Source organism: Saccostrea echinata, unplaced genomic scaffold (genome assembly GCF_033153115.1).
Source record: "Saccostrea echinata isolate AGI-Se365-2 ecotype Australia unplaced genomic scaffold, CSIRO_AGI_Sech_v1 ptg000054l, whole genome shotgun sequence".
NCBI classification, from domain to species: Eukaryota; Metazoa; Mollusca; class Bivalvia; order Ostreida; family Ostreidae; genus Saccostrea; species Saccostrea echinata.
The window spans coordinates 18713349-18728910 of NW_026889803.1; the positions used below are offsets into that span (position 1 = coordinate 18713349).

The window sequence follows — 15562 nt, forward strand, 5'->3', positions numbered from 1 at the left end:
ATAATTATTACGTTCGTCCAACGTTGGTACAACGCTTTTGTTGAAATGTCAACGTTGGTACAACGTTATTCCAACATATTAATGCTAACTAAATATTTTGTAACGTTGGCCCTACGGTGGACCTCAGTTCAAAATATAATTATTACGTTGGTTCAGCGTTGGTACAACGTTGTTTGTTGAAATGTCAACGTTGGCACAATTATTCCTGAATACAAATGTCTTTCAAAATTAATTAAATTCTGTAACTTTTTTATTTCCCAGATTATACGACACAATTAATTTCACCAAGTTTGGCAAAAATAAATTTTTCCTCCTAAAAATGTATCACAATATATTCTTTGTCACTTTCATTAAAGTATCCCGTGGAATGTTACTAAGTGGAATGTAACTGAAAGTAGGAAAAGGTAGAAAGTTCAATGTTTCTCAAGTATATTCCACATCACTTTGTCCAGTACAAAATATCGATTTGATGTAAGAGTCTTCAAGTTCTAATTTGTAGAGTTATGGAAGGTCACATTTGAATCATTCATTCCTTTTTCTGTTGTTCATCTGTTCCTAGAATCCATATCTCCCATACATATTAATCAGTCCCTTCCATATGAAGAAAATGCCACATCAATAGTCTCATAATATAGAAGGCTTTTCCATCCCGCCAATTCCTATAAATGTTAAGAACGTCATCATTTTAGATAATATTTTCAAATGTTTAATCGGCACCCCGGTACTGATAATTTAAAAGCTTACAGGCCATTATAATTTTGAAACATTTATATATATATATATATATATATATATTTAAAGCAATTCTTTAGGTTGAATTTCACATTATTAATTATCAATAACATATACAAAAACTATACTTACATTTCAAGGATTAAAATTCGATCTTGCGTTCACAAACAGATCCGGACACATAAGCTTTGTTCAAGCCCGCCAATTCCTATAAACGTTAAGAACGTCATCAATTTTAAAAAATATTTTCAAATGTTTAATCAGCACCCCGGTACTGATAATTTAAAAGCTTACAGGCCATTATAATTTTGAAAGACATATATATTTTTAAAACAATTCTTTAGTTTTAATTTCACATTATTAATTATCAATAACAAATACAAAAACTAGAGCCGAGCTCGTTGCAATGCAACGAATAGGTCTTCCGTCTGAGCTCCGGACAGGACATAGTGACCTTGAGTCAAGGTCATGCAACATTTTAAGGTTATAAACAATCCTGTAAGGGGCATCAACTTTCAATGTTTCAACAGTAGAAAGACAGTTAAGGAATGTAAAATTCCCCCGTCAGTGAACTTGAACTTGTCCAAATAACCTTGCGTCAAGCCATGACACATTCTGCAGCTGGTTAAGAGCAAACACCATCTGTATGTCACCGACATAAAAAAAATCACAGTCACGTATTCTTTCAGACTATTCATCCAAAACATCATATTCTAAGTGACCTCGAATTTAAGTCAAGACCATTACACACTCTGGATGATATATTTATCAACTTTTCAGTGAAATGCAAATGCATGCATTTTTTTCTATTACAAAATTATGGACCTTTTTGTTTGTTTGTTTGTTTGTATGTTGTTTAACGTCAGCTTCGAGAATTTTTCAATCATATGGAGACGCCACCATTTGCCGATGGAGGTCTCCAAATTTGACCTATACTCGGCACTCATGGCCATTGAGCAGTGAGGGATCTTTTTCGTGTCAGCACCTACTGCCAGACGGGACCTCAGTTTGTACGGTCTCATCCAAAGGATCGGTCTCTGCATCCCACATTGGGATTCGAACCTGCGACGTAAGGATCAACTCCTTAATCCACGACTCTAGAGCAGACACTCTTACCACTGCGCCACGTGCGCGACTAAACCTTTTTGAATTTTACACTTATTATATCAGTGACCTTGATCTTGCCTAAATGACCTATGTTAAGGTCAAAAACAACCTTTGAACAAATTATGAGCTTCCAGTGATACTCAATGACAAAGATATACCTGAAAAAGAATATTGCACTTTTCTGTCAGTGACCTTGAACTTGCCAGAAAGACCTTGGATCAAGGTCAAAACACATTCTTGGATCATAAGCAATCTCTTTATCAAGTAAAAGCTTCCAGTGATTTTATATAACAAAGTTATAACATGGGGGGAAAATAATATTTATCTGCCAGTGACCTTGAACTTGCCGAAAAAACCTTTGTTCAAGGTCAGGACAAACCCATCTCAAGCAATCTGAGAAAAAGTTTCCTGCGTTCCTCCCACCCCTTATAAATTTATAATCCAGGCACGAATTTTGCCATTTCTTCTGCCAGTCTAGTACTATGTTATCTCAAACCGGTGGATCATAAGCAATCTTTGTTCCAAGTATGAGCTTCCAAAATTATAGCACATACAGTAATCTTACACTTTTCTGTCAGTGACCTTGAACTTACAGGAATGACCTTGGATGAAGGTCGTGTCAAACCATTTAATTTTGTCATAAGCAATTCCTGTATCAAGTATGATACTTGCTATTTTTTTTCCGGTGACCTTGAACTTGCCGGAATGACATTGGATCAAAACCTTGACACACCCTCGGATCATTAGTAATCTTTGTACCAAGTTGACCTTCCAGTTTCTTCATAATAAAGTTATAATATCCTTGGCAAACTATCACGTACAGACGGACAGCTAGGCAGACGGACAGTGTGATTCCAGAAGACTCAAAACACCTCCACCCCAAACCCACACACTTCGTTTGGGGGGATATATAAATTCCTATGTTAAATTATGAACACTCTTTCCGACCCAAACCTTCTCCCTGGAATCAATATTTGAAAAAAAAATGAATGTATGCTATGTTGGAAATTTTCTCATTCTAGTCCAGGGGTTCTTGAGAATACTATTTTCAAATGACCCCATGCGCGGATCTAGAGGGGTTTGGGGGCAGTTAAATGTATATACTAAGCCAAGTAAAAGTGACCATCCCCCCCCCCCCTAGAAAACGCGGACCCTTCCTCGAAAACGCGTATCTGTGTTAAAATGGTATGAAAAGTCTTAGGTATGAAGCTTTAAAAGTCAGCGACCCCCCCCCCCATACACACACACAAACACACACACGAAATTGGTTTTTCACGTTTGGGAAAAGAGTTTCTTTTTTTGGCTCGTCAAGAAATTTCTGGGTTGAAATTTTTTTTTTTTTTTTGGGATCCCCCCCCCCCCCCCCGCGTGGAAAAAAATTCCTTGATCCGCGCCTGGACCCCATCTAACTTTTACTACATGTATCCCTTAAAAGAGGATGTGACCCTTCATTTGAATAAAACTTTACCAAAAATATTCTGTGTTAATTTTCGTTGTTATGGTCCTGTGGTTCTTGATAAAAATGAGAAAAATTTACAAGTAGCTTTAGAACAACAACGACGATAACGCTCATATACACCAAGAAAGCAAACAAAGATGAAGAATTATGAACAGAAAAGCTTCCTTGGGTCTTTGGCTTGGAAGGTGAGATACTTATTAAAAATTGAAATTATGTTGTCTTTTTTTTTTACAATCGACGGGCCTGCATTTCAAAGAGAGAGAGAGAGAGAGAATTTCTAGCTAGGTCTTTGAATAACAGTGACATCGGTTCAGAAAACAAGGTCCCTAGGAATGTACATGTATATAAAATAGGCAGTGCCTATCTCTCTCGGAATTCATCACCTGCTTCTGTAAAGCTCCATCCTCACTTGTACTGACATGTACCTGGTAAAACCAACCGACTGCGAAAGGAAAACTTTCTATTTATTTCGAGGATGGGGGTATACGTATAGTGATGAGAGGAAATTTATTCACCTATACGTTCATTAAATATGAAAGATTGCTTCTGAGTATTTGTATACGATCGCACGACTTTCGTGTTAATTTATAAAAGTTGGATTATGTAAGCAAAGAACTAAACTAACATTTGTTGTAGATGAATAAAATAATTAATTAGCCGTTTATAATTTTTTTAACATCTGTAAGAACCACTTTATTTTAAAAAACGAATAATCGTCCTATTATGGGCGCCCATGATATATTAGACAAGGTGTTTAATTAAAACATAATTCAGATATCGACATCCAGGAGAACAACACATTCTTTTTCAGTGGCGGATACAGGAGTCTTGAAAAGGGGGCCCGAACAGTTTTGTGTCGGGGTAGGGGCCCAAACCCACATAAAAAATTGATTTATTAAATCTTGTGTATATTTTGGATACAAAAGAGGGCAGGCCCCCTGAACCTCCTCTAAAACTGCCAGCGTTTTTTTTTTTTTTTTTTTTTTTTTTTTTTTTTTTTTTTTTCATTATCTATCAAACGCGTTGACAAAGTCAAAAAGACGGTTTTAGTTTTTTTAGGGCATTTTTACAGTGATATGAGAAAAGTCTGATAATTGCTGTTAATTTTAAGAAATAAAGTTCGTCATTTTTCAACCTCGTTCGGTATAATATAATTTACTGATAATATTTTCCGTTAAGGAGGAACACATGGACGAAGGATAAAAAAGCAGTATTCTGCATGTACATGTACACATCATTGCTATAATTGTGTACTCGGGATTAAACCCCAAATCCTTCGTTACATTGTATTTGGGTATAATTTTCACATGTTCTCAGGCGGATAATCATTCATTTTTTATCTGTCTAAAGACAATAATTTCAGTTAATAGAGAAATGTTTTTATTTCGTCGTTTTTTCCCATCCTTTTGGTTTACACGTTTGCTTTGTACACAAAAGCGTGTGTTCATGTACCGCTGTTTCTACACGCTATCGATGTGATCAGGGAGAACATGATATCATCCAGCAATTTACTTCTTATGAAAACACTTAATGAAAACATATTAGGTGAAAATATATATACCCGTTAGTATCTTAGTACCTGAGTATCGACCTGTTTAATTGCAGTGTCACCAACCGTAACAATCGCTGACCAGGACTTGAATATAATTTATTACCGTTATTAAAACAACTCGTCAGCTGAGCGGACCTATGATTTAAACAGTAAAATAGGGAAATTCCAGAGTTCGAAGTGTATTTATTTTGGGCGCTCTTCCACATAAACATTTACGCGTACTTACATGCATGTAATTCGTGTCGTGGGTAAATTCAGTTTATTAGATGAGATAAAACAAATGCATAAGATTAATCTTCCTAAACAACACGTTTTTAAAATAATCTGTCTGATATAAGGGACGGTATAAAATAACAAAGAAAATAACGGGTTTGTGTTTGTATTTAATTTAGAATGAGAACAAATCTTAACCTGTCAAATCATTTATTTTCCAGACACTAATTGCCATGCGTAATCTTCACATGCACTGACCAAGAGGTCACAAGTTCGAAATGTATGGCTTCTCATTGCGTGAATTTTGTCAACACATGTCGGAACAAACTATCTAAGCCAATTGCTTCCCAAAGAAAACTGCATAGGAAGGGTTTTTTGGTACACTTTTTAACGGGTAAAATTCTTTCGACGCTCGATAGAATTTTCAAATACAAGTGAAATATTTAGCTTACTTGCGTCCGACCTAGTATTTTGTATGCAATAATATTGTAAGTTAGGAAGAAAATAATACAAACTCAAAAGTACTTAATTTTATTTTCGATTTTCCTGACAATTAAAAATGTGACCTCTACGTACAATTATCGTGATAATTACATACATGCTGTTTAATGTTCATGAAAGAAATAGCAACTTGTTAAATAATAACATTAGAGAGATAAATAAACTGTTTCTTTAATACACAACAAAGTGGTCTTTTCGGCATTCAAAATGCATTGAATTTGAAGTGAATAAGTGAAAGGCAGTTAAGACTAGCTGATTAAAACGAGCGAGTGATAAACAGTAAGACGAAATCATATGAAAGATTCTAAATGATTTTAAAGTAATTTTCCACAAAGCGCAATTATCTCAACATCGAGAAATACAATGTTTATAAAAATAAATATGCAACTTCTTCTAATATGTAAATTGAAATGTACTAGCGACTTAATCAAAGATATTACGAAATAGTCTGAAAGATTCAACATATTTATCCACTCATCACTTAGTTAACAAAATGTATTTGGAATGGCCATTCTATGGATTGTTTTGTGTATGACCTTAGGTCGCTGGTTCACACGCCGATTGATCTTCGGTGACCTCCTTTGCCACGCGCTATGGAGGGAGGGGTTACATAATTGTAAACACACAAAGTGAATGTAAAAGGCGTGTACTTAATGGCTGTGAATAGTCTACGTTTAAAGTTTTGTTTTATTTTCTAACTTTATTGTTTGTTTTTATACAAATGTATGATAAGAAGAAAAGGTTATCTTTTTTTCCCAGTTTAGTAGACTGGTTTATCCAAATTTGAAAACAAACGAAATAAAAGGGAAAGTTGTCAGTAAATAATTTGGAAATAAAGCACAAAATACTTCAAGAACCTGATTCTAAAGAGTATTAGCATCTAATGTAGCTAGGTTTATTATTTATAGTAAGTTTATTTTAATTACATGCATGAAGAGCTCTTGTTTACTTGCTGAATGAAAACACTTACCTGTATATGTGTTATGCTTCTAGCTCATTTAGAACACAAGACTCAAACAAAATAACGTTTTCTTGAGATCAATAAGATGTTAAATAACAACTTTAATTACGGCAGCTATTTCGAAATATTTACCGTTTTTGAGTTATAAAGCAAAAACTTTAAAGAGCCCCAGATCCCTAATTTTAGGGGCTAGACCCTTTTTAGTGGTGTCAAATGAAAGGCCTTAAAATTGTGCACAACTTTTATTCTACATGTTTTATCAAAATATTTTTAGTTTAGAAGATAAAAAGGAAAATATGTGTAAATTTTCGCTCTTTTAGGCATTCTAATTTTTGACCCCTCTCTAGCGCCATTTTGAATACAGAAATTGAAAAACAAAAACCGATGTGCACAACTTCAGTGCTTCTATTATGTGAATTCGGTAGAATTTCTACTCCAGCTTTTGTAGTCTCTGAGCCTTTGTCTGGAAATGAAGCCTACTAAATTTTCATTTAAAGGGAGATAACCCAAAAGCGGAAGTGAATTTTTGAAATGTTTGACAGCATTCTGATAGAGTTTTGTAACGTTTATAAACCCTGCAAATTTGAGCAAAATCCGTTGAGAAATGAGCAAGATATGAGGTCTCAAAGTTGGCGTCTAGGAAAAAAAAGAATAATAAGAACTAGAGCCGAGCTCGTTGCAAAGCAACGAGTAGGTCTTCCGTTGGAGCTGCAGGCAGGAAGAAGTGACCTTGAGTCAAGGTCATGCCATATCATAAGGTTATAAGCAATCTTGTAAGAGGTATCAACTAACAATGTTTCACTCTGTAGAATAAAGACGATAAAGGAATGCATGTGACCTTGAACTTGTCCAAATGACCTTGCGAAAGCCATGACACACTCTGGTTATGAGCAAACCCCATCTGTGTATTACTAACTTCTCAAATTCACTCATGTTCATACAGTCCATACATCCAGTCAAAATATCTTATCCTTAGTGACCTTGAACTTGAGTTTAGGCCATGTCACACTCTGCATGATACCAACAATGTTTCACTAGAAAAAGACGGTAACGAATTTAAAGCTTCTCATCCAAACTCATCCAAATGACCTTTCATCAAGACCATAACACACACTGGAATCCCAATCTGTGAGTTATTGACTGGATAAGGTTAGCCATGTTCTTTCAGACCATAGATCGAGTCAAATAATTTATCAGATTCCACACAATGATTTAAAGATTCATTGTGAATGTTTTTGTCCAGTTTGGATATTGAACAAGACGTGTTTGTGAAACACTGATGCCCCGGTATTGCAGCTTATGGCAAAGGTTTAAGTTTCTCAAATCCGTATCCAACTCCAAGGTCAAAGTCAAGAGATAAGAAATTATATTACCCAAAGAAAGATCTCGTCTCAGTGAATATAACTGTGAAATATGAAACCGCTATAAGACTAACTATTGAAAAGCATGGCAAAGGTTAATTTTTTTTTATACTCAAGTCAAATGTTAAGGTCAAGGATAGATTAACGGTGTCCAAAGGAATGCCTTGTCATAAGAAATAGACATTGAAATATGAAAGCCCTAGCGTTAATTATTCAAAAGTTATGACAAAGGTCAAGGTTTTTTTTTCAAATGTAGGTCAAACCCCAAGATCAAGGACAAAAGTCAAAACTGTCGGTACTCAAGGGAGGGTCTTGTCACAAGAAACACACATGTAAAAATACGAAAACCCTAACATCAACCGTTGAAAAGTTATGAATGAGATTAAAATGTTTCAAAGGTAGGTCAAACTCTAAGGTCAAAGGTGAAAAGTCAAAACTTTTAATTTTTTTTAAAGTACGTCAAACTCCAAGGTCAAATAGTAAAAATTGTTGATATCCAATGAACAGCGCTTTCACAAGGAATACACCTGTGAATGTGAAAACACTAGTCCCAACCGTTCAAAAGGTATTGCCAAGGTTAGATTTTTAAAAAAGTGGGTCAAACTCCAAGGTGAACGTCACAAGGTCAAAAATATTTATTCCAAAGAAAATGTCTTGTCACAAAGAATTTCGGATGTGAAGTATGAAAGCCCTAACGCCAACTGTTCAAAAGGCTAAATTTTGCATAGTTGGTCAAACTAAAAGGCTGTAGAAAGGATAAGAGAGACTCCGAGATATTCAATCAAGTAAACTTATGATATTGCAGATCAAATAAAGCATGAGCTATAAGAGCAGGCACGTAGCATCAGCCTCCCCCTTTTTTCAGACCTAATTTTTTACTTTAGTAATGTTCATTGAAAGTCCCGTTGGCCCCCACTTTTTGTTGCAGTATTGTCCCGTTGTCCCCACCCCTTTCTGCCAGGAAATAGGATTCTGGGCTATTTTCCTATTTTGGTTTTGCTTGTGAAGTCTTTTCAGGTAAGTTAATTTTTTTCTCTGGATGCCCCCCCCCCCTTTTCAAAAACGATGCTATGTCCTTGAAAAGTAACATGTAGAAATGTCTGTCCTGGCATATGTTATAGTGTTATAATCTACAGCCTAACTTTGCACTTAAACCACAAACACATACGTGTAGTACAAAATAATGATAAAAATAGAAATAATCAGTAATATTTAATTATTAAGATAAAGAATGAAAATAATACAAAAAATTCTATATTACATATATAGAGAGATTGTCAATCAAATGGCATGTTCAACGCAATAGCAGCAATAAGAAACTCGCCGACAGTTTTTTTTTAAAAAAAAATTCCAAATTGCTTTTTAATTTCTACAGATATTTATAATCCTTTCAATGTATGTTCGTGGATTATTGATGGAATAATTTTAGTTACATGTCAAGTTTAATATTATGGTGTTTGTGCTTTGTAGCAAGGATTTGCTAAATACTTATAATTTTCTATGATTGCACCGAAAAGTAGATACATGTTTTAAAGCAGAGCTGCCGCTCAAGCTTTATTTCTGTCGTGTAGATCTAGAGGTCTTTGTGTATATATCATAGGTAAAAGTACCAATACCGATGATCACATCCCTTCAAAGTTATATTATTCTTGCTTATTACGCCCCTTGCAGTGGCAGATCCAGGAATTTCATAACGGGGGGGGGGCAAAGTAGAAGGCAGGGGAGGGGTCGGGGGGGGGCTGCAATGAAGCCCCCAGAGGGTCTATAACAAAGCCCTGGTGGGGATCCAGGGGCGAAGCCCCCAGAAGTTGACAAATTCTTACAAATAAGAGATGTTTTTTCCTTGATTTAAGGATAATGGACATATAAGTTCTACATACAAAAAATTCGTAAACGGAACGGAAGGGGGGGGGCGTGCGCCCGGCGCGCCGGCCCTAGATCCGCCTTTGCTGTTTTTTTTTTTTATTTTATACATGTAGTTATGCACCTCACCAACCCTTCTTGTGTTCAAGATGTTTCAGTCGTTTGTTTGCATTATAACTTAACAAGAAGTCCGTGATTTTTTGTGTGAAGTTTAGTTTTTAAAATTCCGAAAATGACAGGCTAAAAGGATATTTATTATTGATGAAAATAATGAAATTGGTAATCAAAGTTCAAAATACACGTGCGGTGGCGATATTCAAAATTGACAGGAAGTCGGTTGACTTTTTAATACACTTAAAGATGGTGTCAAGAGGAAAGAGTTTGAAAGGTTTGATAAATACACACATGCATCACAGAGTTGACCAATATGAATGCATTATGATCAGGTCACGTGGTAAGTACCTCTATCACAATAATTGACACGTGGAGCACCTGCATTGATTTCTTATAATTAAGTTAAAAATTTATTTAAAAAAAAAATGAAGATATTAGTTAATAAAAGTTTTATTAATTATTTATTATTTAAACTGTAATGGTTTGGGTCGTGGATATCGGCCTGGGTAGCTCAGTCGGTACAGCACCTGACTAGTGATGCAGGGGTCCCGAAGAAAATTAAAGAATATTTGTTAAAGGCACGTGTATAGTCAATCAGATTAGAAATACAGCGACTATCAGAATTCCGGGCCGTATAAAAGATCTGATTTTGATTAGATCTCAGGTATAGGCGAATGTGTGTGTACTGAAGGGGTTAGTTAATTCATTTAAGATTTATTATATTGTTCGTTTGGACGAAGGCTTCATAAAAATATACACACTGCCTGTACAGGTACACTATACCGATACACATCAATGAACGTTCGGATTAATTCAAAAATCGGCGGACATTAATTTATTTTAGTTATCTAAAGGCAATGTTATTTCCAGAGACATTAATATTTTCTGTTTTTTATGTCTCGGATTTTTCTTTTTTGTGATTTACCGGTTTACAAAGGCATGTGTTTTAACAGCTGTTCATAAACGCTGTCAATTAATATATGATCAGAGAAAACGAGACATCTCCCGGTAATTTATTTCTTATGGAACATATATGGATTGACATCTTAGCATTTACCTGTGTAATTACGATGTTACAAACCGTGACGATGACTGGCCAGGAGGACTACCCGTTATAAAAACAACTCATGATCAACTCAGCGGACCTATAATTCACTTTAAAATATGCTGTAAATCAATAAAATCATTTCAGTGTAGTCGATATTTTATTGCAAAAATAATGAAAAAAATACAGGATTTAGAATTTTTCTGTATTTCAAACTCTCGATATGCATATATTTGGGGCGCTCTTGCATATGCACTTATAAAACGTACATGTTCTGTGCTTGCATGCGTGTACATTGTATGTGTCCATAAAACCTTAAGAGAGCTGATAAATGTGTTCTGATTTTCAGAAAAAATAATGGGAACCTATAAATAATTACACGTTTATCATATTGTTCGCATACAGTAACAAGTTAAGTAGAAAAAATAATTTGTTCAACATCGAGGTGCCCGCGGCTCTCTGTGGCCACGTGTATGTAAACGAGGACTGGACTACAACACTTAAGACACAAAGCGGCAGAGATGGATGAAACTGTTTGCTATATTACAAAAACTTGAATTATACTACATGTATATTTGAAGGAATTCTTATTTATGTTAATGTTTATTTAATTCTATAAATAATAAATGGACATTCACAAGAGTGATGGTAAAAATAATATGTGCGTAGCATGCGTAGTAATTACAATTATTTACCGAAGCCCCCATTCAATTACAATTGCAGATGAATTAAAATACAACAACACGGGATAGAGCAATACTTTTTTTAAATGTATTGTTGCGTGAACAGACAAAAACAGCGATTAAAATTCAAAATGATTTTTATGCACCAGTGTTTGGAATTAAGATATAAAAGATCGGTAAAGTAATCTTACTGATTCGATATAATCAAAAACATAACTTTCCATTAATTAATAGCTCTTTGTACAAAATTGACATCATACGCGATCACAAATACTAGCTTTGTTTATGGCCACAGGTGGCTAGTACACTGGTGACCTCGATCAAAGGCGTGGGATTCGCGCGTTGGGTTACATAACTAAACATCGAGCTGAACATGGAGACCGTAATATGCATACAGCTAATGATCGTGAATTATTCAATGCATACAGTTTAAAATCACTTACAAAGTTTGTTGTAATAATAAACGTAGAAAGATAGATTTAATATTCTCCGCTTTTGAACACTATTAATCTAACTTAAAAAAAGAAGAAAAGAAAGACTAGTTGTAATAAATAATTTAATAGTGAACCATAAACCACGTTTTAAACCTTATTAAAAAGAAAATTAACATTAAATACCGCAGGGTATATTATTGATAGCAAGTCTGTTTAAGTTATACACATGAAGAGGTCTGATTTCCTTGCCGAATGAAAAAGTTACCTGTTTACCTGGCCTGCTTTCTAATACGTATTACGCAATACCCATGGTATACTCGAACAAAACAACATTTTCATTAGATCAAAAAGGTGTAAAAGAACAATTTTGTTCCCAAGATCCAGATCGAAATATTTACCGTTTTTGAGTTATAAAGCAAAAACTTTTAAGGGCCCAAGATCCCTAATCATAGGGGCCAGCCCCTTTTAAATAGTATAATATGAAAGCCCTTGCAATTATGCACAACTTTTGTTCTACATGTCTTAACAAAATATTTCTAGTTTTCAAGATATAAAGGAAAATATGTCAAATTTTTTGCTGTTTTCTGCGTTCTAACTTTTGACCCCTCTCTAGCGCCATTTTAAATGCAAAAATCAAAAAACAAAAACCGATGTGCACAACTTCAATGCTTCCTCTTTTCAATTTCAAAGGGTTTTGTGCTCCAATTATAACCATTTCTGAACCTTTGTCTGGAAATCGGAGGCATGCAAAATTCAATCAAAGGGGAATAACTCGTGAACAGAAGGTAATTTCCGAATTGTATTACGGTATTCTGACAGTGTTTTGTAAAGTCTAAAAGCTCTGAAAATTTGAACAAAATCTGTTTAAAAATGAGGAAGATATGAAGCGTCAAAGTTGGCGTCTAGGAAAAAAAAAAAAAGAATAATAAAAATAATCTTAATCGTCACAATCAGTAGAAGGTCTTCCGTTGGAAACGGAAGACCTTAATAATCTTAACCATAAGAATCAGTAGAAGGTCTTCCGTTGGAAACGGAAGACCTTAATTATACTTACATTTCAACGGTTAAAATTCTTGCGTTCACTAACAGACACATATGCTTTGTTCAAGTGCAGTACGTGACGGTTTGTGAGGAAAAAAACTGATTAAGATGCTGGTTTCCTTGGAGACCGATGAGTCACCTGCCGAGCCAGTGAATTTCACCACTGACCTATTTATTTGGAGCTCTAAAACACAGCACTTTAAATTAATTCAATGATGCTAAATATAGAATCTACCTAGATACAACATTTACTCTATGTAATTCACAGACTTATAAAGTTTGTTTCATAATTTTCCATTTAATATAATATAGAATCAATGTTTATAATGAGTTGCTTATTACATTACCATCGATTTACAATAAATAAACCTAAATTTATATGTGACGGGGGTCCTCCCTGTCACTGGCACTGATTAATAATTACGATTGTTTTTATTTACATAGTTTATTTACATATTTACAACACACGCAATATAATTATAGTAATACACAAAGTTCACAATTATAAGATACATCCACTCTCATTGACTTCCGAACTCATTCTCCACTCTTTTTCTCACATATTCTCAGGGCATGCCCATACCAAATCTCTTACTCCCCAATTTCTCACACAAATCAACCTAATGCTCACTTTCATCTCTCAGAACTCTATCAAACATAATAAACAAACGACAACAGAACTGACACACTAACAAATTATAAATTCATGCTTGCTCAACTCTCTTTCTCTCTAACTAGCTAAAATGACACCCATGGGAAACAGGGCTACAACGCCTGTTTCGTGCACCTGCAACCTTATCAGACCTTCTAACTCTCTCATTTATTTACATTTAATTAACTTGGGGGATAGCTCTGTGACAGATAAATGACACTTTTCACAATATTGGGCCAACGTTGGACCAGCATTTCATCTCCAACATTACAGGCTACCGGTACATGAAATCCCAATATTCCCACTATTGGACAAACTCCAGCCCAGTGTTACAAGCCCAACACAGAGCGATGTCTCATAATATTATCAACATTTACTAAGCTGGACCAACGTTGAACCAACATTGAATGTCCAACACTTAAGTGGCCACGTTTCGTGTCAACATGTACTCGGTTAGACCTACGTTGGGCCAACATTTCATACCCAACATACAATGGTCTTGATCCATGCCAACATTTACTCGGTTGGACCTATGTTGGGCCAACATTTTAATGTCCAACACATAGTCGCCATGTTTCTTGTCAACATGTTACTACATTGGGCCAACATTGGACCAACATCGCATACCCAACACCGTTGGTTTAGCTTTCATGCCGACGTAGATCAACGTTGGACCAACATTGGGCCTACATTTGTTCCCCAACGCCAACACTCTACCAACCATACAACCAAAAACCAACGTAGGCCAAACGTAGGCCCAACGTAGTCATGCTATCTGGGTGTCTGCACTATTCTTTGTTTTTTGTTCTATAAAAAATAAATGTCAGAAAAACAATATTGTTACCTCTGTATAATAGACGCGACTCGTATTTTGAGAATTTATAATTAAAGCACCTGCAATCATTTTCTTTGTGTAATTTTAAATTGCAGTATTGGTTAATGGCAAAAAAGCTATCAAATCACTTCTCTTATTCTTGAAATATTTTTTCATAAAATGATTGTTTCCTTGAACAGCCTAAATATCAGGATTAGTAAATTGGTTCTCTTTCAGATAATTTGTAAATGCCTAATTTTAGCTTATAACGTTTAAATTTTATTACTGACCAATATTTAAATGCATGTGAGGGTTATTTCTTTGGAAAAACCATATATTTAAAAGTGGAAAATCTTTCGAAATCAATTGAGGGTCAGTGTCGTATAGTGAGACTTCCCCATAGTGAGACTTCCCCCGGAAGACTGGCTATATAGTGAGACTTCCCACGGAAGATCGACTGGCAATAGAGTGAGACCTCCCGGGGAGGTCTCACTATATAGCCAGTGTCTCCCCCTTTCATAGTGAGACTTCCCCTCAAATGTAATTTCCGGAATATTTTATTTCATTGTAAAACAATATTTTTCAGTATATGAATAAAAGTTTTCCGTTAATTAATAATTAAAACATCTTAATAGCCTTTTAACAGTTTGTCAGCCAAAAATAATTTTGGGATGACATGTACATGTATATTGATGTGAGATAACTGAATGAAAAAATGTACGTTATTGTTACAAGTATACATCTTTCTTTACTATATTGTATTTATTGCATTCTCCATGAACATAAGCAAAATCCAAGAGTCCACGAGTAATGATCTCTTAAATTTTAAATGTATTTCTTTTGATAAGAATCATTTTGGAACAATTCAATAATTTACTGTGCACGATAAATTTTAATGCGCACTTCTATATTTATTCATACATGTATCTATTTTATAAGATCATTATCATAATGCAAATATATATACATCGTCGATGTGAATAAAATACTACTGAATATGGAAGGGGGACGCCTCACTATGGTCGCTTAG

The 15562-nt window shown here is 34.9% G+C and overlaps 1 long non-coding RNA gene across 1 annotated transcript; it reads right to left on the reverse strand.

The window, feature by feature from the left end:
- Positions 1-232: 232 nt before the first annotated feature.
- Positions 233-13156, reverse strand: LOC133206252 (uncharacterized). Its single transcript, XR_009723724.1, has 3 exons — positions 13080-13156; positions 865-940; positions 233-659 (listed from the first exon to the last, which is right to left on the reverse strand). It is a non-coding gene; the product is annotated as an uncharacterized LOC133206252 (long non-coding RNA).
- Between the last annotated feature and the right edge of the window lie 2406 nt (positions 13157-15562).